Source organism: Thalassophryne amazonica, chromosome 8, assembly GCF_902500255.1.
Source record: "Thalassophryne amazonica chromosome 8, fThaAma1.1, whole genome shotgun sequence".
Classification (NCBI taxonomy): Eukaryota; Metazoa; Chordata; class Actinopteri; order Batrachoidiformes; family Batrachoididae; genus Thalassophryne; species Thalassophryne amazonica.
This window is the reverse complement of record NC_047110.1, coordinates 106,651,572-106,676,042: the sequence shown is the minus strand read 5'-3', so window position 1 is coordinate 106,676,042 and position 24,471 is coordinate 106,651,572. Positions and strand designations below refer to the sequence as shown.

The 24,471-nt window shown below is 41.1% G+C and overlaps 1 protein-coding gene across 3 annotated transcripts in view; it reads left to right on the top strand.

Moving 5' to 3' along the window:
• Window positions 1-2,179: 2,179 nt before the first annotated feature.
• The window catches only part of LOC117516257 (aryl hydrocarbon receptor nuclear translocator-like protein 1), a 79,994-nt gene continuing 57,702 nt past the window's right edge, over window positions 2,180-24,471 (top strand). For 2 of the 3 annotated variants that reach the window (XR_004562344.1, XM_034177185.1), the window contains exon 1: window positions 2,181-2,323. The gene's annotated coding sequence lies outside the window, so the exon portion shown is untranslated. Of the gene's footprint in view, window positions 2,324-24,471 lie in introns of all 3 variants that reach the window. The other variant, XM_034177186.1, reaches the window with a different exon arrangement.

Genomic DNA, 24,471 nt, shown 5'->3' with positions numbered 1-24,471 from the left:
CAACAGTACCTGAGGATCCACTGATTAAAAGTAAAAGTCACAGACCAAGGTCAAAATTTGCGCCCAGTGCTTATATAGAAAGAATATTTTGAATTGTTTTTTGAGGAATAGGTGAAAGATACACTGTTGCATACTAATATTATCACAGTGTTATTAATCAAATGAGCAAAAACCTGCAGTATGCCTTATCAAAAACAAACTGGATGATAAAAACAAGTGTGAAATATACTGGGTGATGGTGGGGGTGGGGGGTGCATGCACACCCCTGCCTGCAGCTCACCATATAGCAGCTTTTTTTTTAGTAAAGAATATGAGGTGAGTATGACGAATGCACACAGAACTGAATATGATGGTTTCACAGAATCACAGAATTAATTTGAATGATTCATATTTGACATTTCGATTGCAGGTGTCGAACGCTCTCTAGGGTTTTTTTTCTGTAACATATCACTTAAAGATACACCTGTTTGGGCTGTCTGGGCTTCAGCAGTCTCTGACACCAGCTCTTTCTGACCAACACTTGAGTTCCTGCAGCTATGTGAGAGACTGGAAGTCTCTGTGCAACTCAATTTCACTGGGTGATCCTTCCCATGCTTATCCAGACACCATTCAAAGGAGGAAATTGTTGATGCTATAATCACTTTATCTGTCAGATTGTTCTAATGATTTGTTGTCCAGCAGAAGAAGGAATAGTGTCTAATTTTGTTTTTTGGCTGTTTTATGAGCCAGTTGTCAATTTTGACCTAATCAGTACAGCTTAAAATGACACTTACAGTCCAGCCTCAGTGTACCATGGCCGACACAAAAAAGTATGGTGGTCATCCCAGGGTGGCAGCTATAGCCAGGTACGGGTCAGTGAAGAAGTACACAGGGGCCAAAATTTAAAAATGCTTCAATCATATTGGAAAGTATACTACATTATTTGTCTTATCATAAAGATTCCAAAAGGTTTGGACTATCTATAACTGAATGTTAAGTTGTGGGGCAAAAACTGCAAAAATGATAATTGTTCCAATTTTGGTAAAAAGTGATGCAAATTACTGGCTGAGCTAATAGGATCAATAAATGGAGTAGTTCTGACTGTGCTCAATGCTTTGGTCTCCATAGTAAAGGTCAGTCAAGGTTGGCATCCATTGGACTCTATGACATGACGCGACATATGTTACTTCATAAATGTGATAACTATGCAGGACAGATGGTGCGGACTATTCTTTTTAAAAACCCTATTAATGCAACCAATAATTTCCATCACTTTTTTTACCAATTATTATTATTATTATTATTATTATTATTATTATTATTATTATTTTATTTATTTCTTTTTTTTTGCAGGATTTTTTTTGTTGTTGCAGTTTTTACCCCATAACTACAAATCCTTCAGTCACAGCCAGTCCAAACTATGCCTTATTGGAATCATTATGATTAGGCAAATAATGTGGTATACTTTCCAGTATGATAGGAACATTTTTAAGTGTTGGCCCATTCCTGGCTGCAGCTACCACCCCGGGATGGCCACCATACATTTTACAAGAAGTAAGACTTAAGACATAGGCCCTGAGGCTCACTGGTGCGGGTTCTTATCCTCTAATTCTATAGCGTAAATTGAATGACAGTCGACGATTACCCCCTCGTCCTGAACGGGACACCAGTTTGACGCAGGTTACATCCCCCAGCCAATAAGGCTAGTGGTACCCATCTACAACTGGATGGATGGGGACAATGCAGATGAAGTGTCTTGTCCTATGACAGAGACAGGTAAATGGTTTGCATTATAGCGCCTACATGGTCAAAGCGCTTTACAGTGATGCCTCAAATTCACTCATTCACCCATAAAATAAGTACTGTCCTGTGATTTTCTCATTCATGTGTCCTTGTGTTGCTATTTTATGGTACAGATTGCAGTTTCAGCCTTTTTTTCCGGCGGGGCTGCACAGCTTCCAAAGTTATATTTGTTGTACATAACATTTGTAGGCTGTACACAACAAAAATAGGTAATTAGGCAAACAGCCAACTCCTCTCGTAACGCGATGACACACAAGTAGCCTCTGCATTCCGTCCTACCCTGCCTGCCATTGGCCAATCGGCACGCCACTCATAATTTCCCGTCATAAACTCCTATCTGATTGGCTAGCGGTGCACCTAAGGCGGTTCCACGAACGCTATTGGTGGGAAAACTAGGTTAGTGGTCCGACAGGCATGACGGTGAAGAGAAACTGGGTCACCGATTGAAAATCGTTTATGTCACAGTTCTGTACGTCGCTGTTGGATGATTCCCAGCGCTGTTCAATGGACAGACGGACGTCGCCGGACGGGCGTGTGTCTTGTAAGTACACAAGGCGAGAAAGCGTCGCCGTTTGCCGTCGTTTTGTTGATAAACCCGTGATGTTTTTCTGTGATGGTTGTGGTCATATATCGAGGAGGGTCGTTAGCTCGCTGGCCAAGTCATGACAGTGAGCTAGCAGCTGTATGCTAATTTTAGTCAGTGCTGCTATGGAGAAAATGTGGAGAAACGCCCCACACTTTGACAAGCAGGCTGTCAGAAATCTAAGTGCCGGTCAATGGTCTGGTTGAATACTAATTAATGCTGACCTCGGTTGGAGCGACCAAGTGAAGAGTGCTAAGCAGAGCTAGTATGCTAGCAGTGTAAACAGGCCTGGAACACACACGATTTCTTCGGCAGCATTAATCCTGCTGAGAGAAACTTGAAAACCTCCATCACACAGGTACCTGCACACAAATGTATTCCATTGTAGCATTGTTGGGCCACAATGGAAACAAGCGTTTATGCTTTTTTCTGTTACCCAGTATATTATGTACCCATATTTATTTAATACATTTTTATACTGTATTATTTTACACATGTTTACAATTTATACGAATAAAAATCAATCAATCAATCAGTCAATCACCTGGGGTGGTTCAGACACTGGCTTCTTCTTCTGTTATGACATGTTGTGACAGTGCAGGTTTTGTCTCGGCAGAGGCTGCCAGCAGATCACGATGGTCAGAACTGCTGTCTGTTCCCAGCTAAGAGCTGTTGCTTTTCACTGTTTAAATAATTTGTCATTTCCACCATCTTCTGTAAGACACTCTAATGCAAGGGATCCCTTTGTTCGATTTTACCTTGTATTTATGTCAGCCCAATTTGCATTATTGCATTGCTGCACTACTGATTCACTTTCTCTTAGAGCCCGACCGATATGGATTTTTTGAGGCCGATGCTGATAACGATATTTGGATGAAAAAAAAAATGCAGATAGCCGATAAATCAGCCGATATTATTATTTTTTTAAAATTAATAAAATGTTCTTTTTTTTGGACCCTTAACAAAAAGGTATGAGCTAAAAGCTGAAGCTTTGTCCTCATATTGATTAACTTTATAACAGAAAAGAATTTTCAAGTTCAAAAATGCAATCAAGAATTAAACCTTTGTGAAATTAGCAAATACATATCCTTAAAAAGAGTTGTGAAATACATCTGATCTTGTACCTCTTGCTGCTGCAACTTAGATATAGGTTCAGGATAAGGATATAGATCCTTATAAACTTACTTGTATGCTTTTGTCAGCCGATCAGTGCAGTGTGACGGTAAGCAGCTCTCAGTTGAATGGAGTCAGAGCTCCATCTACTGGACAAACAGTGCAAGGACATTTTACATTGCAGACACAGACATTATTTCAGTAACTGTTCTGTTTATGAGAAATTATCGGCGTTCTGTCGGCAAAATTTCGGCCGGTAGTGAGTACTTTGAACGATCCTCGTGTAAAAAGATTGATACTCAAGCTTTTTTCTCTCCCGCACACACTGACTGCTGCGCACGCAGATTCATCAAAGCCTACTCTCTGTCTGTAAGAGCAGCGCTGCGCTGTGTCACACAACACGGAGTAGCGCACCCTTGTATTGTGGTCTGTCAGCCCTCTACCTCAGGAGATTTTGTTTTAAGTTGTGTTGAGTGCTATTTTTTTTTAAACAAAAATGTTGATTGTGATAATAAAGCATTTTGTTGTCACGTACAATGTTTGGCAAAATTCTATCCTAGGTCTTTTGGATCCTTTGGATCTATGAAGCTTTATATTGTATGGCCTTGCCTTACAATATAAAGCGCCTTGGGGCAACTGTTTGTTGTGATTTGGCGCTATATAAAAAAAAAAAAAATTGATTGATTGATTGAAATATGAAAAAGTATTGGTATCGATATCGGCAATACTGGGCCTGTATTTACTTGGTATCGGATCAATACCAAAATTCCCGGTATCGCCCACCTCTAAAAGTTAAACAAAAAAATGTATGCTGGTATTGCAGACCGAACGGTCCGCCCCTAAAAATTGGTTTGCCCTGCCTTCACTGCGCATGCGTCATTTGGGACCACAGCACCTCGTCTGAGACAGACTCTCTTCACCCAAAGCAATCAAAGGGAATAATGTGATTATTAACCATCAGATAAGGTAAAACCTCTTAAATCACTCTGAAGTCTGTTTTAAGAGGCTGTTTTAAGCAGAAATGAGGTGATAATTGCCTCATTTTGCTACTGATGCACTGAAATGATGTATGCGCAGCTGCATGTCAGACGTCTGCCGTGCAGCTGCTGCGCTCTGATTGGTCTGCCGTCTTTTATCATGAAATAATGCTGAATTTATGTGGAAATGATTGTTGTTCAAAAGCTTCAGATATCTGTCGCTGAGATAGATGATGACTGGAGTGCAGTTTTAAGCAGAAACAAGGTGATAATCACAGCTGACACTTAGAAATGACAATGCTGACGCTCCAAAATGACGCATGCACAGTGTAGGCAGGGGGGATGGTTCAATTGGTGACGGCGACGCCAGCACCATAGACAGAGAAAGGCATCCTAGTTAATGTGGCTGTGGAACAATGCTGGATCTTCCCCATGCACCAGATTTGCCATTCCCTGAGCAGATGTCAATGCTGGATAACTGTGTTATCAGAGAAACAGTAAGGCTTAAACTGCTCGATTTCAAAGCTTGGGGCAGTTAATTTTTGCTGCTCTTAATAACATAATACAGTGTTTACTGTCTGTATTTATTTTTGATATAGGGATGCACGATCCACAATTTTACACTTCTGATCTTGATACCTGAATTTGGATATCTGCCAATACCAATACTTTTCCGATCCGATACCAGAACTCTGTTTGCTTTAATATTATTATTATCATTATTGTTGACTTTATATGAGGATTTTCTTAAAAAGGAGACTTGAAAGTTCAGCTATAATTTGCCAGAAGGTGCATCTAAGATGAAAGCCTAGATGTGATGTTTTAGTGAAAGAATTAATTACTTTTATTTTTATAGACTTAAAGAGAAAAGACAGCACTCTGTCTGTCTGTCTCTCCTCAATTTTCAATTTCAGTGGAGCTTTATTGATATGGGAGATATGTTTACATTGTCAAAGCAAGCGTTACAGAGTAAAAATGAAAAATTATGTCCTCTGCTTGTCTCTCTCCCTCTCTCTCACTCGCTTTCTCTCTCCCTCTGTCTCTGTTTTTGTTCCTCTCCCTGTTTTCATGCTGCTCAAACTTTGAACTTTTTGGAAACAGGTAGCCTTTCAACTGTCAGATAAATGTATCATTACCGACGCTCACGCACAGTATTTTAATGGAGACTTTTTTCCCCTTTCAGTGGACAGAATCTCTGTTCGCTGTGCTCCTCGGCTGCACGCTGAGCTGGCTTTTCATAGCGTTTGACAGCCTCGGGACAGTGAAGCAGCTAACTTTTTAGCACACATTTTCAGCAACAGTTAAGTTTTCAGAAAATCTCTGCTTGAAGAACAGACAATTTAAACCTGAGAGCCGGATGGAAATTTGCCGCTAACCGCAGCTAGAACACTGCGGAAGAGAGCTCTCTTAAACAGCCCGGCTTCAAAAACCTCCCATCCTCCCACTTGGCAGTAAACAAGCAGAGAGCAAACAACATGAGTTGAGAGGATTCACAGTGACTCTTCTCCGGTATTGGAAAATGTCGTGGATTGCATCTGTATTTTCCGATACGTGAATTACGTCTGTATTGGAACCTGATATCAGTCCGAGATCGGATCGGTCCCATCCCTAATTTGATGCAGTCCTTTGTATGGGAAAATGCACATAGTTAGTGTGGCAGTAGCAGTGAGCGAGTCTGCTTAATCTAAGCAATTTACTGTTGGTCAGACAAAAATGTGACATGGTGACAAAACAATGTCATACTGATGATGGAAGTTGAGCAGATAGGTGTCTCTATGCCACGGATGGTTAGAATTAATCCAACCTGCCCCCCCCCCCCCCCCCCATAAAGATACTGGCCGCCCTGCTCTTTTAAATGTTGATATTGGCCATTGAAAAGCATATATCTGTCAGCCACTAGTCTCTTCTGCGTGAAGGACGTGAACTGTGACAAAATGGCTGTTAGTATTGAGGAAATCAAATATGAAAAAAATGCAGATAAATTTCTAAATATATGCTAAAACCAACCTCAGATACGATATGAAAGATTTTTCTCATATTTTTGTCGATCATTGTTGCAAGCAAATGTGAATAAATATCTTTACCAAACAGCAAAATGTGCTGCTGAATGATGAAAATGACCATCTGTTCCTGCACATTGCTACCAGAGATTTTTTGAATACCAGGCAGTGCACACCGAGAAAAACAGAGCATAAAATGTTGATTGTGATAATAAAGCATTTATTATCACAATCTGTAATTTTTTTCTGTAATTTAATCTGTTTTTCTGTAATTATTGTATAGCTTTTGCCTTACAATATAAAGCGCCTTAGGGCAACTGTTTGTTGTGATTTGGCGCTACATAAATAAAATTGATTTGAATTGATTTGATTTGATAAACAAAAGACATCAATTGTATGAACTCATGGAAGAAGACATGTCATTGTAATGGATGATGTAATGGATGTTGGTGCTTTGGCAGTGATACAGTTTTTTAAGATGCGGGTAGAAAGTGAACACCATTGGTGTCACCAGAACAGACACTGCTAGTGGTCTTCTTTTGCTTGCACACTGTCGTAACTTTTTCATTCAATGTCAGAGTGAAACCAGTGAAATATTGGATAACCAGGCCACAAAACATCATTATCAGGATGTGCCTGTTTTTGTCATGCGTTTTCAGCGTGTGGGTGCAGTGATCACAATTATGTGCTACTTGAAAAGAGATGATAATAAGGTTTATAAGTGCAGGAAATTGGAGAAAACATGAGCAATACAAATATCACAGTACTTTCTCTTTATAGCCGCCTGTTGGTTGATATAAGATCCAAAAGTAGCTTTTATTCACCAGCCATATAAACTGTGACAACAAAGAAAGACGTCCAGAGTGCAGGTTTGACCGTGGACTTCTAGTTATCTGGACTATGGATGTTACAATTATTGCCCAAGTTGGGAAAAAACCCCAGGATATTCCAAGTCATGTTTCATTGTGAAAAAGATAATCTGACACACTGCATCCTGATAAGATTTTATCTGGCATTTTTACCGGAGGCCAACATATGGACATTGGGTATTGCGAAGACCTGGCGTCTGTCCTTCTGTCCATCAGTCTGTCTGTGTACAGCATAAGTCCAGTTCTATTACGGCCACAGTCTTCAAACTCACATGGAAAATTCTTGGGACACAGACCTTGGACAAGTTCAAAGATGACTAACCTTGTCATATTTTAAAAGGTATTTTAAGAAGTTAAAAACTCACATTCTGTGTGAACCTGTTCCATTATTTTTGAGTGGCAGGTGTGACAGCCAATCAGCATAGAGCTGTACAGTGACATCAGTGGCTGGTCTCTCCAAAACCACTTCATTTTGTGTGTTTATAGACATCTTCTTCTTTGTCTTTCGGATGTTTCCGTCAGGGGTCGCCACAGCAGATCAATCGTTTCCATCTCACCCTGTCCTCTGTATCTTCCTCTGTCACACCAACCACCTGCATGTCCTCTCTCAGCACATCCATGAACCTCCTCTTTGGTCTCCCTCTTCTCCTCCTGCCTGGTGGCTCCATCCTCAGCATCCTTCTCCCTATATACCCTGGGTCCCTCCTCTGCACATGTCCAAACCATCTCAATCTCGCCTCTCTGACTTTGTCTCCAAACCGTCCCACCTGAGCTGTCCCTCTGATATGTTCATTCCTAATCTTGTCCATTCTTGTCACTCCCAAAGAGAATCTCAACATCTTCAGCTCTGCCACCTCCAGCTCTGCCTCCTGTCTTTTTGTTAGTGCCACTGTCTCTAAACCATACAACATAGCTGGTCTCACTACTGTTTTGTAAACTTTCCCCTTCACTCTTGCTGATATTCTTCGGTCACAAATCACTCCTGCCACCTTTCTCCACCCACTCCACTCTGCCTGCACTCTCTTCTTCACCTCTCTACCACACTCTCCATTACTTTGAACAATTGACCCCAAATATTTAAACTCATCTACTTTCACCACTTCTACTCCTTGTAACTGCACTATTCCACTGGGCTCCCTCTCATTCACACACATGTACTCAGTCTTGCTTCTACTGACTTTCATTCCCCTTCTCTCCAAAGCATATCTCCACTTCTCCAGACTAGACTCAACTTGCTCTCTACTCTCACTACAGATCACAATGTCATCTGCAAACATCATAGTCCATGGGGACTCCTGTCTGATCTCATCTGTCAACCTGTCCATCACCACTGCAAACAAGAAAGGACTCAGAGCTGATCCTTGGTGTAATCCCACCTCCACCTTGAATGAGTCTGTCATTCCGACTGCGCATTTCACCGCTGTCACACTATTCTTGTACATGTCCTGTACTACCCTAACATACTTCTCTGCCACTCCAGACTTCCTCATACAATGCCACAACTCTTCTCTTGGCACCCTATCATAAGCTTTTTCTAAGTCCACAAACACAATATAACTCTTTCTGTCCTTCGCTATACTTTTCCAACAGTATTCTCAGAGCAAACATTGCATCTGTAGTGCTCTTTCTCGGCATGAAACCATATTGCTGCTCACAGATCTTCACCTGTTTTCTAAGCCTAGCTTCTACTACTCTTTCCCATAACTTCATGCTGTGGCTGATCAGCTTTATGCCTCTGTAGTTACTGCAGCTCTGCACATCACCCTTGTTCTTGAAAATAGGAACCAGCACACTTCGTCTCCACTCCTCAGGCATCCTCTCACTTTCCAAGATATTATTAAACAATCTGGTTAGAAACTCTACTGCCATCTCTCCTAGACATTTCCATGCCTCCATTGGAATGTCATCTGGACCAACTGCCTTTCCACTCTTCATCCTCTTCATAGCAGCCCTCACTTCTTCCTTGCTAATCTCTTTTACTTCCTGATTTACTCTCACCACATCATCCAGCCTTTTCTCTCGCTCATTTTCTTTATTCATCAACTCTTCGAAATATTCCCTCCACCTTCTCAGCACACATTCCTCACTTGTCAGCACATTACCATGTGCATCTTTTACCACCCTAACCTGCTGCACATCCTTTCCAGCTCTGTCCCTTTGTCTGGCCAATCGGTACAAGTCCTTTTCTCCTTCCTTACTATTCAACTTCTTGTACAGCTCGCAATATGCCTTTTCCTTTGCTTTTGCCACTTCTCTTCTTGCCTTACGCCGCATCTCCTTGTACTCCTGTCTACTTTCTTCATCTCTCCGACTATCCCAAAACGTTCTCGCCAACCTCTTTCTCCTTATGCTTTCCTGGACCTCTTTATTCCACCACCAAGTCTCCTTGTCTTCCTTCCACTGTCCAAATGTCATACCCAGTACTGTCCTAGCTGTCTCCCTCACCACATCTGCAGTACTCTTCCAGTTGTCCAAAATTGCTTCCCCTCCAACTAGTGCTTCTCTCACCTGCTCGCTAAATTTCACACAACAGTCTTCCTCCTTCAGCTTCCACCATCTGATCCTTTGTTGAGCTCTCACTCTCTTCTTCTTCTTTACCTCTAAAGTCATCCTACAAACAACCATCCTATGCTGTCTAGTGACACTCTCTCCTGCTACCACCTTACAGTCTGTGATTTCTTTTAGCTTGCATCTCCTATAAAGAATGTAGTCCACCTGTGTGCACCTTCCTCCACTCTTATGTTACCCTATGCTCCTCCCTTTTCTTAAAGTAGGTATTCACCACAGCCATTTCCATCCTTTTTGCAAAATCAACTACCATCTGTCCTTCCCCATTCCTATCCTTGATACCATATCTACCCATTACTTCCTCATCACCTCTGTTCCCTTCACCAACATGCCCATTGAAGTCTGCTCCTATCACCACTCTTTCATGCTTGGGCACGCTCTCCACCACCTCATCTAACACACTCCAGAAATCTTCTTTCTCCTTCATCTCACAACCTACCTGTGGGGCATATGCACTGATGATATTCATCATCACCCCTTCAATTTCCAACTTCACACTCATCACCCTGTCAGACACTCGCTTAACCTCCAACACACTTTTAACATACTCTTCCTTTAAAATGACCCCAACACCATTTCTCTTTCTGTCCTCACCATGGTACAACAACTTGTACCCACCGCCGATGCTCCTGCTCTTACTTCCCTTCCACTTGGTCTCTTGCACACACAATATGTCTACCTTTCTCCTCTCCATCATATCAGCCAGCTCTCTCCCTTTACCAGTCATACTACCAACATTCAAAGTCCCCACTCTCATTTCCACCCTTCTAGTTTTCTTCTTCTCCCGCTGTTCGTGGCAACGTTTTCCTCCTCTTCATCGTCGTCGTCGTCTTCGCCCAGCAGTAGCCCAATTTCCACCGGCACCCTGTTGGGCAATAGGTTGTTAACCCGGGCCGCGACCGATCCGGTATGGGAATTCGATTCTGAGTCTGCATAGTTGGGTTGGCTTGTTTTACGCCGGATGCCCTTCCTGACGCAACCCTCCTCATTTATCCGGGCTTGGGACCGGCACTCAGAATGTACTGGCTGCACACCGCATGTGGCCGAGTTTGTGTGTTTATAGACATGTTTCTCATATATTATGGAAAAGCTAGCGAGAAATAAATACTTGTAAAACCGGAAATGCTGTTTTTGGAACCTAATACCACCTCTGAACTTATTTTGTGGACATTAGCATGGTGACGTCACAGGATGGTAGCTACCTACAAAACTATTTAGTTTGTGTGTAAATATATCCTCTTTGTCATATATTATGTAAAGGCAAGCAAGAAATAACCACTTATAAAACTAAAAAGGCTATTTTTAGAACCAAATAATAATAACTTAAAGCAATATGTCTCAAAAATCGAAAATGCACAACAAAACAAATGAGGAACGAATGGGAGGAAACTGGAGTCAACGTCTGTGACCGAACTGTAAGAAACCGCCTAAAGGAAATGGGATTTACATACAGAAAAGCTAAACGAAAGCCATCATTAACACCTAAAGAGAAAAAACAAGGTTACAATGGGCTAAGGAAAAGCAATCGTGGACTGTGGATGACTGGATGAAAGTCATACGAGATCTATTAGAAAAGTATCCGACCTTATTATTTTTTTCAAAAACCATATGGATTTGAATCACGTGTGATTGCGTCAGACAAGCTTGAACCCTTGTGCGCATGCGTGAGTTTTTCCACGCCTGTCGGTTGCGTCATTTGCCTGTGAGGAGTGGTCCAGCCCCCTCGTCGGATTTTCATTGTCAGGAAATGGCGGAATGATTTGGGCTTTTTTTCCATCAGAGTTTTTTTCAGAAACTGTTAGAGACTGGCAGCTGGAAACCATTAGAAAAATTAATCTGGCTTTCGGTGAAAATGTTACGGGCTTGGTAGCGAATAAGGAGTGTTACTGTCGCTTTAAGGATGGCCCCCAGTGGCTGTGGGGCGCGCCGCGCTCCGAAGCCACCATCAACAGGCTGAACGACCATTTCATTTCTAAACGGATGGCTGTCTGGATCCGTGACCATTGTGAGCCATTTCTCTGGTTATCACGAGCTGGACATCAACCATTTTCCGGCAGATTTCACTTTTAACAAGAGATTTTGTCATGGAAAGCCGAGCGGAGGCTTTGCGCGTCATGATGGATTAGCTACTGGAGCGAGACAAAACCACCTCCGTTTTGGTCTCACAGGACGGCTTTGAGATGGCTTTCAGACAGCTGTCGGTGGTTTTTCCATCAAGTGATTATCCGAGAAATTGTGGATGTGCCTGGACATGCCAGAACATGTCCCGTGAGGCTTCATCACAGCGTTGCTGTGCGCCATGCGGCACCGCCCCGACGCGCGGAATTCCTCCGCACGTCTGTCTCAGTGTGCCGAAAAAGTGCTGATGTCCATGTCTTTTCACAATTCCTGTGCTAGTCAGACGACGTCCCGGATAAAACACAGCGTCCAGTTTGGAAATGAACAGCACATTCCACTGTTACAGGAGTTTTTGTCATGGAAAGAGGAGCGGAGGCTTCGCTGTCTGAACGCCATCTCAAAGCTGTCCTGTGAGACCAAAACGGAGCGGGTTTTTTCTCGCTCCAGTAGCGAATCCATCGTGATGCGCGAAGCCTCCGCTCGGCTTTCCATGACAAAATCTCTTGTTAAAAGTGAAATCTGCCGGAAAATGGTTGATGTCCAGCTCTTGTGATAACCAGAGCAATGGCACATGATGGTCACGGATCCAGACGTTGGTCGTTCAGCCTGTCGATGGCGGCCGCCCTACAGCCGCTGGAGGCCGTCCTTAAAGCGACAGTAACACACCTTATTCTCTACCAAGCCCGTAACATTTTCACCGAAAGCCAGATAAATTTTTCTAATGGTTTCCAGCTGCCAGTCTCTAACAGTTTCTGAAAAAATTCTGATGGGGAAAAAAAGCCCAAATCATTCCACCATTTCCTGACAATGAAAATCCGACACGGGGGCTGGACCACTCCTCACTCAAAGCCTGCTCACAGGCGAATGACGCAACCGACAGGCGTGGAAAAACTCATGCATGCGCACGAGGGTTCAAGCTTGTCTGACGCAATCACATGTGATTCAAATCCATATGGTTTTTGAAAAAAATAATAAGGTCAGATACTTTTCTAATAGACCTCGTATTCAGTGATGAATCTCGAATCTGCATTGGGCAAGGTGATGATGCTGGAACTTTTGTTTGGTGCCGTTCCAATGAAATTTATAAAGATGACTGTCTGAAGAGAACATGTAAATGTCCACAGTCATTGATGATATGGGGCTGCATGTCAGGTAAAGGCACTGGGGAGATGGCTGTCATTACATCATCAATAAATGCACAAGTTTACATTGATATTTTGGACACTTTTCTTATCCCATCAATTGAAAGGATGTTTGGGGATGATGAAATCATTTTTCAAGATGATGATGCATCTTGCCATAGAGCAAAAACTGTGAAAACATTCCTTGCAAAAAGACACATAGGGTCAATGTCATGGCCTGCAAATAGTCCGGATCTTAATCCAATTGAAAATCTTTGGTGGAAGTTGAAGAAAATGGTCCATGACAAGGCTCCAAACTGCAAAGCTGATCTGGCAACAGCAATCAGAGAAAGTTGGAGCCAGATTGATGAAGAGTACTGTTTGTCACTCATTAAGTCCATGCCTCAGAGACTGCAAGCTGTTATAAAAGCCAGAGGTGGTGCAACAAAATACTAGTGATGTGTTGGAGCGTTCTTTTGTTTTTCATGATTCCATAATTTTTGCCAGGGGTTGTAGTATACGTAGCTTTCACATCAGGTGAGTTGTGTATGTGTGATGGCTGCAGAATGCATTTTTTTTTAAATTTTTTTTATTTCAGTGTCCATGTTAATTCAGTGGGTGTGTCTGCAGTGATACCTGCAGATATTAACCTCTGCCAAGAAATCATTAATTTGAGGTATCTTTCATTCTTTGAATCATAGCCTTGAACAGAAATGGGATTTCAAATGTCAAAATTTTAGGTGGCCAAAAATTTGACTAGTGGCTACAGCAACTCCTTATTTCAACTTAAAGGCTTGACCACCGGTGAAATCACCTGCTAAGGTGGTGTGTAGCGAGGAAAACCTTTACTGGCGTTGTCCTTCCCTCTGCTAGTCATTGGGTATTTGGTGATATAACCATGTGATTTTGGTCTTCGAGTTGTTTTTTCTGTGGTGTGTATTGTTTATACCAGTGATCAAGCTTTGCAAGCCTCTGTTGGGATTACATAATGAATGAACACACAAGTTTAATTGAAAATGCACCTTTTTTTTTTTTTTAAATCATCCCCTTGAATTAAAGCCAGGAAATTCCTCAAATGAGGTACAGCCAAACCTATTTTTTTTTTAAGTTATTGAGAGCCTTTGACAGATTGTTACTGAACAAGTTCTGTTCAAAGGCAAATAAGTATTGTTTGCAGTCACTTCAGCTGGTAATGTGAACATAGCCTAAATTTGGTTTTCTTATTAGCAACTTTCACCTCACTGTTGTGGTTTTTATATTAACAGCTCTCACACCAGAAAGTGCATCTGCTGTGAACTTCAAACCTCAGTGTGTGTGTGGGTGTGTGCGCATGGTCATTCACAGGCAGCAGCCCACATACCACTTATCGTTACTATTATGCTGCCTTGATGGCCTTTTGAACAATTTATCTGGAAGGGTTGCTGTTGTTGTCGTCTCCACAAAAGAGGTTGTCTTATATTGATTTGTCATCATAATTTCTCAAGTTACTACCCAATTTTTAAGAAATGTCAGGTTTTTGTAAGAGGAAAAATTCATTCAGTTTTGGAGACAGCCTTGATGTGGGTACACATTCATTACTTTTTTTTTTTTTCAATTCAATTTCTTTCATTTATATAGGGCCAACTCATAACAAAGTTGCCTCAAGGCGCTTAACACAAGTAAGGTCTAACCTTACCAACCCCCAGAGTAAGCACACAGGTGACAGAGGTGAGGAAAAACTCCCTCTGATGATTTGAGGAAGAAACCTCAAGCAGACCAGACTGAAAGGAGTGACCATGGAAATGGAGACCTGGAATGGACGTGCGCGCTTCAATCTATTAGCGTCGCTCAGGACAGGAAGGTGCCATTACTAAGGTTGGAGATGTGCCGATCATAAATAATAAACTGGCTTTTTTTTTTCTTTTTTTTTTTTTGCACTAGCGTCACTATTTCTTAACGGATTTTAATAAATGTAGGTTTGTTTCAAAGCCCTTTGAAAGCTCTTTCCAATGAACCTATGCATGTGTGGGTAAAAAAAAAAAAACTTTTATGTAAAATGCAGAAATTTGGGGAGATTATGACAAACTGCTGCTTTTCTCACTCTATTGTCGCTATTTGATAACAAATTTGAATAAAAGTAGGCTTGTTTTAAAGCACTTTAATTGCTCTTCCTAATGAACCCATACGTGCCTGGGTAGAAAAAAAAAATGTTTTATGTAAAGTGTGGAAATTTGAGGATTTTACTGTGCTTGGGGAATTTACTGTTTTTTTTTTTTTTTCTGCCATCATAATTCTCGATGGATTTTTATAAATAAAGCCTTGTAAGTTGTATTCAAGCTGACGAAAAGCTCTAATGAACCCATACATGCCTGGATAAAAAAATCCTTATGTATTAAAATATAAATCTGAAGTATGCCTTGCCATTGTGCTCATTTACCTTGCTGCTTTTTCCACTGTAATATTACAGCTAGTCTTTTAATGACAACATATACTCGTATATGAGTTTTAATAGCATTTTTTTACAAGTAGATATAAAGCCATTCAGAATTTGACTTTTGACCCTCAGCCAGGGTAAAAAGTACCTCCTCCAACCACACTGTTAAAATTTAAATGCCGCCTGTGACCACCATGTACATATCAAATCAATTTTATTTATATAGCGCCAAATCACAACAAACAGTTACCCCAAGGCGCTTTATATTGTAAGGCAAAGCCATACAATAATTATGGAAAAAACCCAACGGTCAAAACGACCCCCTGTGAACAAGCACTTGGCAACAGTGGGAAGGAAAAACTCCCTTTTAACAGGAAGAAACCTCCAGCAGAACCAGGCTCAGGGAGGGGCAGTCTTCTGCTGGGACTGGTTGGGGCTGAGGGAAAGAACCGGGAAAAAGACATGCTGTGGAGGGGAGCAGAGATCAATCACTAATGATTAAATGCAGACTGGTGCATACAGAGCAAAAAGAGAAAGAAACACTCAATGCATTATGGGAACCCCCCAGCAGTCTAAGTCTATAGCAGCATAACTAAGGGATGGTTCAGGGTCACCTGATCCAGCCCTAACTATAAGCTTTAGCAAAAAGGAAAGTTTTAAGCCTAATCTTAAAAGTAGAGAGGGTGTCTTGTCTCCCTGATCCGAATTGGGAGCTGGTTCCACAGGAGAGGAGCCTGAAAGCTGAAGGCTCTGCCTCCCATTCTACTCTTACAAACCCTAGGAACTACAAGTAAGCCTGCAGTCTGAGAGCGAAGCGCTCTATTGGGGTGATATGGTACTATGAGGTCCCTAAGATAAGAAGGGACCTGACTATTCAAAACCTTATAAGTAAGAAGAAGAATTTTAAATTCTATTCTAGAATTAACAGGAAGCCAATGAAGAGAGGCCAATATGGGTGAGATATGCTCTCTCCTTCTAGTCCCCGTCAGTATTCTAGCTGCAGCATTTTGAATTAACTGAAGGCTTTTCAGGGAACTTTTAGGACAACCTGATAATGAATTACAATAGTCCAGCCTAGAGGAAATAAATGCATGAATTAGTTTTTCAGCATCACTCTGAGACAAGACCTTTCTAATTTTAGAGATATTGCGTAAATGCAAAAAAGCAGTCTTACATATTTGTTTAATATGCGCTTTGAATGACATATCCTGATCACAAATGACTCCAAGATTTCTCACAGTATTACTAGAGGTCAGGGTAATGCCATCCAGAGTAAGGATCTGGTTAGACACCATGTTTCTAAGATTTGTGGGGCCAAGTACAATAACTTCAGTTTTATCTGAGTTTAAAAGCAGGAAATTAGAGGTCATCCATGTCCTTATGTCTGTAAGACAATCCTGCAGTTTAGCTAATTGGTGTGTGTCCTCTGGCTTCATGGATAGATAAAGCTGGGTATCATCTGTGTAACAATGAAAATTTAAGCAATGCCGTCTAATACTGCCTAAGGGAAGCATGTATAAAGTGAATAAAATTGGTCCTAGCACAGAACCTTGTGGAACTCCATAATTAACCTTAGTCTGTGAAGAAGATTCCCCATTTACATGAACAAATTGTAATCTATTAGATAAATATGATTCAAACCACCGCAGCGCAGTGCCTCTAATACCTATGGCATGCTCTAATCTCTGTAATAAAATTTTATGGTCAACAATATCAAAAGCAGCACTGAGGTCTAACAGAACAAGCACAGAGATGAGTCCACTGTCTGAGGCCATAAGAAGATCATTTGTAACCTTCACTAATGCTGTTTCTGTACTATGATGAATTCTAAAACCTGACTGAAACTCTTCGAATAGACCATTCCTCTGCAGATGATCAGTTAGCTGTTTTACAACTACCCTTTCAAGAATTTTTGAGAGAAAAGGAAGGTTGGAGATTGGCCTATAATTAGCTAAGATAGCTGGGTCAAGTGATGGCTTTTTAAGTAATGGTTTAATTACTGCCACCTTAAAAGCCTGTGGTACATAGCCAACTAATAACGATAGATTGATCATATTTAAGATCGAAGCATTAAATAATGGTAGGGCTTCCTTGAGCAGCCTGGTAGGAATGGGGTCTAATAGACATGTTGATGGTTTGGATGAAGTAACTAATGAAAATAACTCAGACAGAACAATCTGAGAGAAAGAGTCTAACCAAATACCGGCATCACTGAAAGCAGCCAAAGATAACGATACGTCTTTGGGATGGTTATGAGTAATTTTTTCTCTAATAGTTAAAATTTTATTAGCAAAGAAAGTCATGAAGTCATTACTAGTTAAAGGAATACTCGGCTCAATAGAGCTCTGACTCTTTGTCAGCCTGGCTACAGTGCTGAAAAGAAACCTGGGGTTGTTCTTATTTTCTTCAATTAGTGATGAGTAGTAAGATGTCCTAGCTTTACGGAGGGCTTTTTTTATAGAGCAACAGACTCTTTTTCTAGGCAAAGTGAAGATCTTCTAAATTAGTGAGACACCATTTCCTCTCCAACTTACGGGTTATCTGCTTTAAGCTGCGAGTTTGTGAGTTATACCACGGAGTCAGGCACTTCTGATTTAAAGCTCTCTTTTTCAGAGGAGCTACAGCATCCAAAGTTGTCTTCAATGAGGATGTAAAACTATTGACGAGATACTCTATCTCACTTACAGAGTTTAGGTAGCTACTCTGCTTTGTGTTGGTATATGGCATTAGGAAACATATCCTTAAACCTAGTTACAGCGCTTTCTGAAAGACCTCTAGTGTAATGAAACTTATTCCCCACTGCTGGATAGTCCATCAGAGTAAATGTTATTAAGAAATGATCAGACAGAAGGGAGTTTTCAGGGAATACTGTTGCGTCTTCAATTTCCATACCATAAGTCAGAACAAGATCTAAGATATGATTAAAGTGGTGGGTGGACTCATTTACATTTTGAGCAAAGCCAATTGAGTCTAATAATAGATTAAATGCAGTGTTGAGGCTGTCATTCTCAGCATCTGTGTGGATGTTAAAATCGCCCACTATAATTATCTTATCTGAGCTAAGCACTAAGTCAGACAAAAGTTCTGAAAATTCACAGAGAAACTCACAGTAACGACCAGGAGGACGATAGATAACAACAAATAAAACTGGTTTTTGGGACTTCCAGTTTGGATGGACAAGACTAAGAGTCAAGCTTTCAAATGAATTAAAGCTCTGTCTGGGTTTTTGATTAATTAATAAGCTGGAATGGAAGATTGCTGCTAATCCTCCGACTCGTCCCGTGCTACGCGCGTTCTGGCAGTTAGTGTGACTCGGGGGTGTTGACTCATTTAAACTAACATAATCATCCTGCTGTAACCAGGTTTCTGTAAGGCAGAATAAATCAATATGTTGATCAGTTATTATGTCATTTACTAACAGGGACTTAGAAGAGAGAGACCTAATGTTTAATAGACCACATTTAACTGTTTTAGTCTGTGGTGCAGTTGAAGGTGCTATATTATTTTTTCTTTTTGAATTTTTATGCTTAAATAGATCTTTGCTGGTTATTGGTAGTCTGGGAGCAGGCACCGTCTCTACGGGGATGGGGTAATGAGGGGATGGCAGGGGGAGAGAAGCTGCAGAGAGGTGTGTAAGACTACAACTCTGCTTCCTGGTCCCAACCTGGATAGTCACAGTTTGGAGGATTTAAGAAAATTGGCCAGATTTCTAGAAATGAGAACTGCTCCATCCAAAGTGGGATGGATGCCGTCTCTCCTAACAAGACCAGGTTTTCCCCAGAAGCTTTGCCAATTATCTATGAAGCCCACCTCATTTTTTGGACACCACTCAGGCAGCCAGCAATTCAAGGAGAACATGCGGCTAAACATGTCACTCCCGGTCCGATTGGGGAGGGGCCCAGAGAAAACTACAGAGTCCGACATTGTTTTTGCAAAGTTACACACCGATTCAATGTTAATTTTAGTGACCTCCGATTGGCGTAACTGGGTGTCATTACTGCCGACGTGAATTACAATCTTACCGAATTTACGCTTAGCCTTAGCCAGCAGTTTCAAATTTCCTTCAGTGTCGCCTGCTCTGGCCCCCGGAAGACAATTGACTATGGTTGCTGGTGTCGCTAACTTCACATTTCTCAAAACAGAGTCGCCAATAACCAGAGTTTGTTCCTCGGCGGGTGTGTCGCCGAGTGGGGAAAAACGGTTAGAAATGTGAACGGGTTGGCGGTGTACACGGGTCTTCTGTTTAGGGCTACGCTTCCTCCTCACAGTCACGCAGTCGGCCTGCTTTCCCGGCTGCTCGGGATCTGCCAGAGGGAAACTAACGGCGGCTAAGCTACCTTGGTCCGCACCGACTACAGGGGCCTGGCTAGCTGTAGAATTTTCCACGGTGCGGAGCCGAGTCTCCAATTCGCCCAGCCTGGCCTCCAAAGCTACGAATAAGCTACACTTAATACAAGTACCATTACTGCTAAAGGAGGCCGAGGAATAACTAAACATTTCACACCCAGAGCAGAAAAGTGCGGGAGAGACGGGAGAAGCCGCCATGCTAAACCGGCTAAGAGCTAGTAGCTGCGCTAAGCTAGCGGATTCCTAAAAACACGCAAAGTAAATAACGTGTAAATAATTTAGAGGTGATTCAGCAGAGGGAGTGCTTTAGTTAAGGCACGTGAAGATAACACTGTGAAACAAATCGTTATCTAGTTAACTAGATCAATCTAACTGCGCAGATTAAACAGCTAACAGATACAGCAAAACACCACAGTGCTCCGGAACAGGAAGTGATACAATACCGCAGTGAGAGCCAACCCACATATCATATTAAACAACTGCGCGTGTGTGTGTGTGTACACTCAACAAAAATATAAATGCAACACTTTTGGTTTTGCTCCCATTTTGTATGAGATGAACTCAAAGATCTAAAACTTTTTCCACATACACAAATCACCATTTCCCTCAAATATTGTTCACAAACCAGTCTAAATCTGTGATAGTGAGCACTTTTCCTTTGCTGAGATAATCCATCCCACCTCACAGGTGTGCCATGTCAGGATGCTGATTAGACACCATGATTAGTGCACAGGTGTGCCTTAGATTGCCCACGATAAAAGGCCACTCTGAAAGGTGCAGTTTTATCACACAGCACAATGCCACAGATGTCGCAAGATTTGAGGGAGCGTGCAATTGGCATGCTGACAGCAGGAATGTCAACCAGAGCTGTTGCTCGTGTATTGAATGTTCATTTCTCTACCATAAGCCGTCTCCAAAGGCATTTCAGAGAATTTGGCAGTACATCCAACCAGCCTTACAACCGCAGACCACGTGTAACCACACCAGCCCAGGACCTCCACATCCAACATGTTCACCTCCAAGATCGTCTGAGACCAGCCACTCGGACAGCTGCTGAAACAATCGGTTTGCATAACCAAAGAATTTCTGCACAAACTGTCAGAAACCGTCTCAGGGAAGCTCATCTGCATGCTCGTCGTCCTCATCGGGGTCTCGACCTGACTCCAGCTCGTCGTCGTAACCGACTTGAGTGGGCAAATGCTCACATTCGCTGGCGTTTGGCACGTTGGAGAGGTGTTCTCTTCACGGATGAATCCCGGTTCACACTGTTCAGGGCAGATGGCAGACAGCGTGTGTGGCGTCGTGTTCCGTGTACCGGTTCCTGCCAATATCCAGCAACTTCGCACAGCCATTGAAGAGGAGTGGACCAACATTCCACAGGCCACAATTGACAACCTGATCAGCTCTATGCGAAGGAGATGTGTTGCACTGCATGAGGCAAATGGTGGTCACACCAGATACTGACTGGTATCCCCCCCCAATAAAACAAAACTGCACCTTTCAGAGTGGCCTTTTATTGTGGGCAGTCTAAGGCACACCTGTGCACTAATCATGGTGTCTAATCAGCATCTTGCTATGGCACACCTGTGAGGTGGGATGGATTATCTCAGCAAAGAAGTGCTCACTATCACAAATTTAGACTGGTTTGTGAACAATATTTGAGGGACATGGTGATATTATGTATGTGGAAAAAGTTTTAGATCTTTGAGTTCATCTCATACAAAATGGGAGCAAAACCAAAAGTGTTGCGTTTATATTTTTGAGTGTGTGTGTGTGTATATGTATGTATATATATATAATATAACATAACATTTTTGTTCCCGTATTTGTATGCATGCGAACACAGCTTAATGAAAAGAACTTATGGTGTTGTTATAGTCTCAGTATATCAATATTAAATTGTGACATAATGACTTTAAAATAGACATTTGTTTTACATAATTACATCAAAGCTATTGTACAGTTCATTTTAGTATTCGAGAATTTGTATTTGTAGTTGGTGCAGTTGATGGTGAAGCACTGGCTGCCTTTTTTTGTTTAACAGGCGCCTTACCTGGCTCAAGGCTCTCTCTCCACCCTTAGTAATGGCCGACGTGCAGCACGCCGCAAGTCACGTAACGTCTATTCCAGGTCTCTGTTTCCATGGGAGTGACCCTCTGCTTGGGCCATGCTACCGACACAATTTACTAAATGAATATACAGGAAAAAAATTTGGGCGCCCATGCACAGGATGGGAGGCTTGCAGAAGAAAACACCCATCTCTGGATGGAGCTGCACCTCATACGGAGAGGAAAAAGCAGAATCAGGCAGGCATCAGAAAAAAACATACAGTATAATTTGTCAGCATTAAGCAACAAGAAAAACAGAAGAAATACTAAGGTGATCGCATGGCCACTAGCCCTAAGCTTCACTAAAACACCCAGACTTTAGATAAAGTTGAGGCTGTGACATGCTCTGCTTACAGTGCATTGTATTTCCAGCAGTTTGGTTTATTTTCAAATGGTTGTAACTGACTGGATCTAAACTACCTGTCGTATTATATGAGGATACTGTTTGACTCCCTTGAGATTCCAATAATAAAGTATGATGCATCTATAAAGTTTGATTTTTGGACTGCATGATGTAGAGAAAAGTTATTATATTCAATAACTTATTGGACAATGGGATAATGAGATTAATACAATTAGAGTTGAGGTGTGCAACATCAAAATGTCTATGGTCTGCAGATTTTTACTTTTCCGCTCTTCATATTTATGTCTTAAGTGATGAAAGAGGTGCATGCAGTATGTTGTGTTTCGTTTATGGAGCCACATTAACTCGACATAGTTTACACAGTACCTGGTTGTGTAATTTGTCAATTTGAAGTCTCTGTACTGCCACATGGCAGACTGCTGGCTGGTTTTACGTGACAAATCAATGTTGGCATTTCACCAAGAATAAAACATAAGCAGATTCATGGTGAACAAATGGATTAATTGCTTGGCAACAGGTAAACCTTCTGAAGACTGCCATGTTTCTGTACATCCAGAGCCTTTGTAAATGGAAATGGACTGCATTTATGTAGCGCTTTTCCATCTGCATCAGCAAACGCTTTGTGTTTTCTGTTTCATGCAAACACAGTCACACAGCGGATGCTTTTTTAAAGCTTAAATTTTTCCTTCAATGATATTGAATCAGATTGGTGAACATTTTTTGCTGCATTCACTTGGTGGAAGAGTACAGAGAAATGGTTGCATCTCATGGCCAAAGCGCAATATGTGGCAAATAGAAAGGTAATGTCAGATTTTAGTTTTAATAGGCCTATTTCTTATGCATTATTATTGTCTTTAATTGGTGTGAACAGTGTATACAAGTACCGTTATTTGTGGCGGAGTTTTCAGTCTTGCCTTTATTGAAAACAATGGAACATCTGGTTTACAGTCTGCAACATACTGTCATTATGTCCATGTAACATTAGAGTTTGAGTTGTAACTGGAAGGTTTTCAAGCATAAAATGTCAGCTTTAGAGCTGAAACAACTAATAGTTAATTGATTAAAATCGATTATTAAAATAGTTGTCAACTAATTTAGTCATCGATTAGTTGCTAAATAACTGTTTTACCGCAAATGTTTCGTTTCTTCCATATAATCAACCGAGCTTTGCTTTGAATCTTGAACCAATGAAGGAGTGCTTCGAGCTGCGGCTTCGTTAGTTTCATTTGTTTTATTTCGCTTTATCTTAATTTTTCCCCATTAAAACCCTAAAGAGCATATGTCTGAGGAATATTTACCTTTTTCTTTATGTTAAACTGACCTGTTATGGTCTTCTGAAACAGTTGATAGATGTATTTAATGCTAACACCGATGCTAATGCGTTAGCATGTCTATGGCGTTTTCAATGTTAAAGTTAGCATTAAGCTGCTGGAATTTCAGCTTGTTTTCTGTATAATAATTAATGGCTCAGCATTTGTCGTAAAAGAGTCAAATGTATTACAAATTATAATATTTTTAAATTTTTATTTATATATAATAATAGCAACAGTAATAATAATAGTAATAATAACTAATAATGCTGCAATACAATTTTAGAGAAAGAGACATGAGTCACATGTCATTGAAAAATGACCACATAGTTTACAAGTTATACAGAGAATGTTGCACATATGAGTCAGGCTATAGTTTTTGATTTAGGTTTTATGGTTAACTGGTTATGCTAATTGCTCATTTGCAGCAACAAAAATACCTTTTTTTCACCATATATTTTATAACATTTATATGTTTCAATGTTGTTTTATGGCAACTCAGCACTTTGATAAAGCAGTGTCATTTGAAATAATTATTATTGTTCTTTATTATAAACTGTTTTATTCTTCATTTTATATTTCAACAGCCAAGGGACCTTTCACGATTTGTTGATTTTTCAAGTATTTTAAGTTTTCAAATAATGTCCCGTTGTTAAATAAAGTGATGGAAGGAGAGAAAAATTGTGTCCCTGGCACATTTTAAAAAAATCCCCCGCTAATCCGATTAATCGATTATTCGTGTCGAAACCCCATCAGATTCATCAATGATCCAAATAATCATTTGTTGCAGCCCTAGTC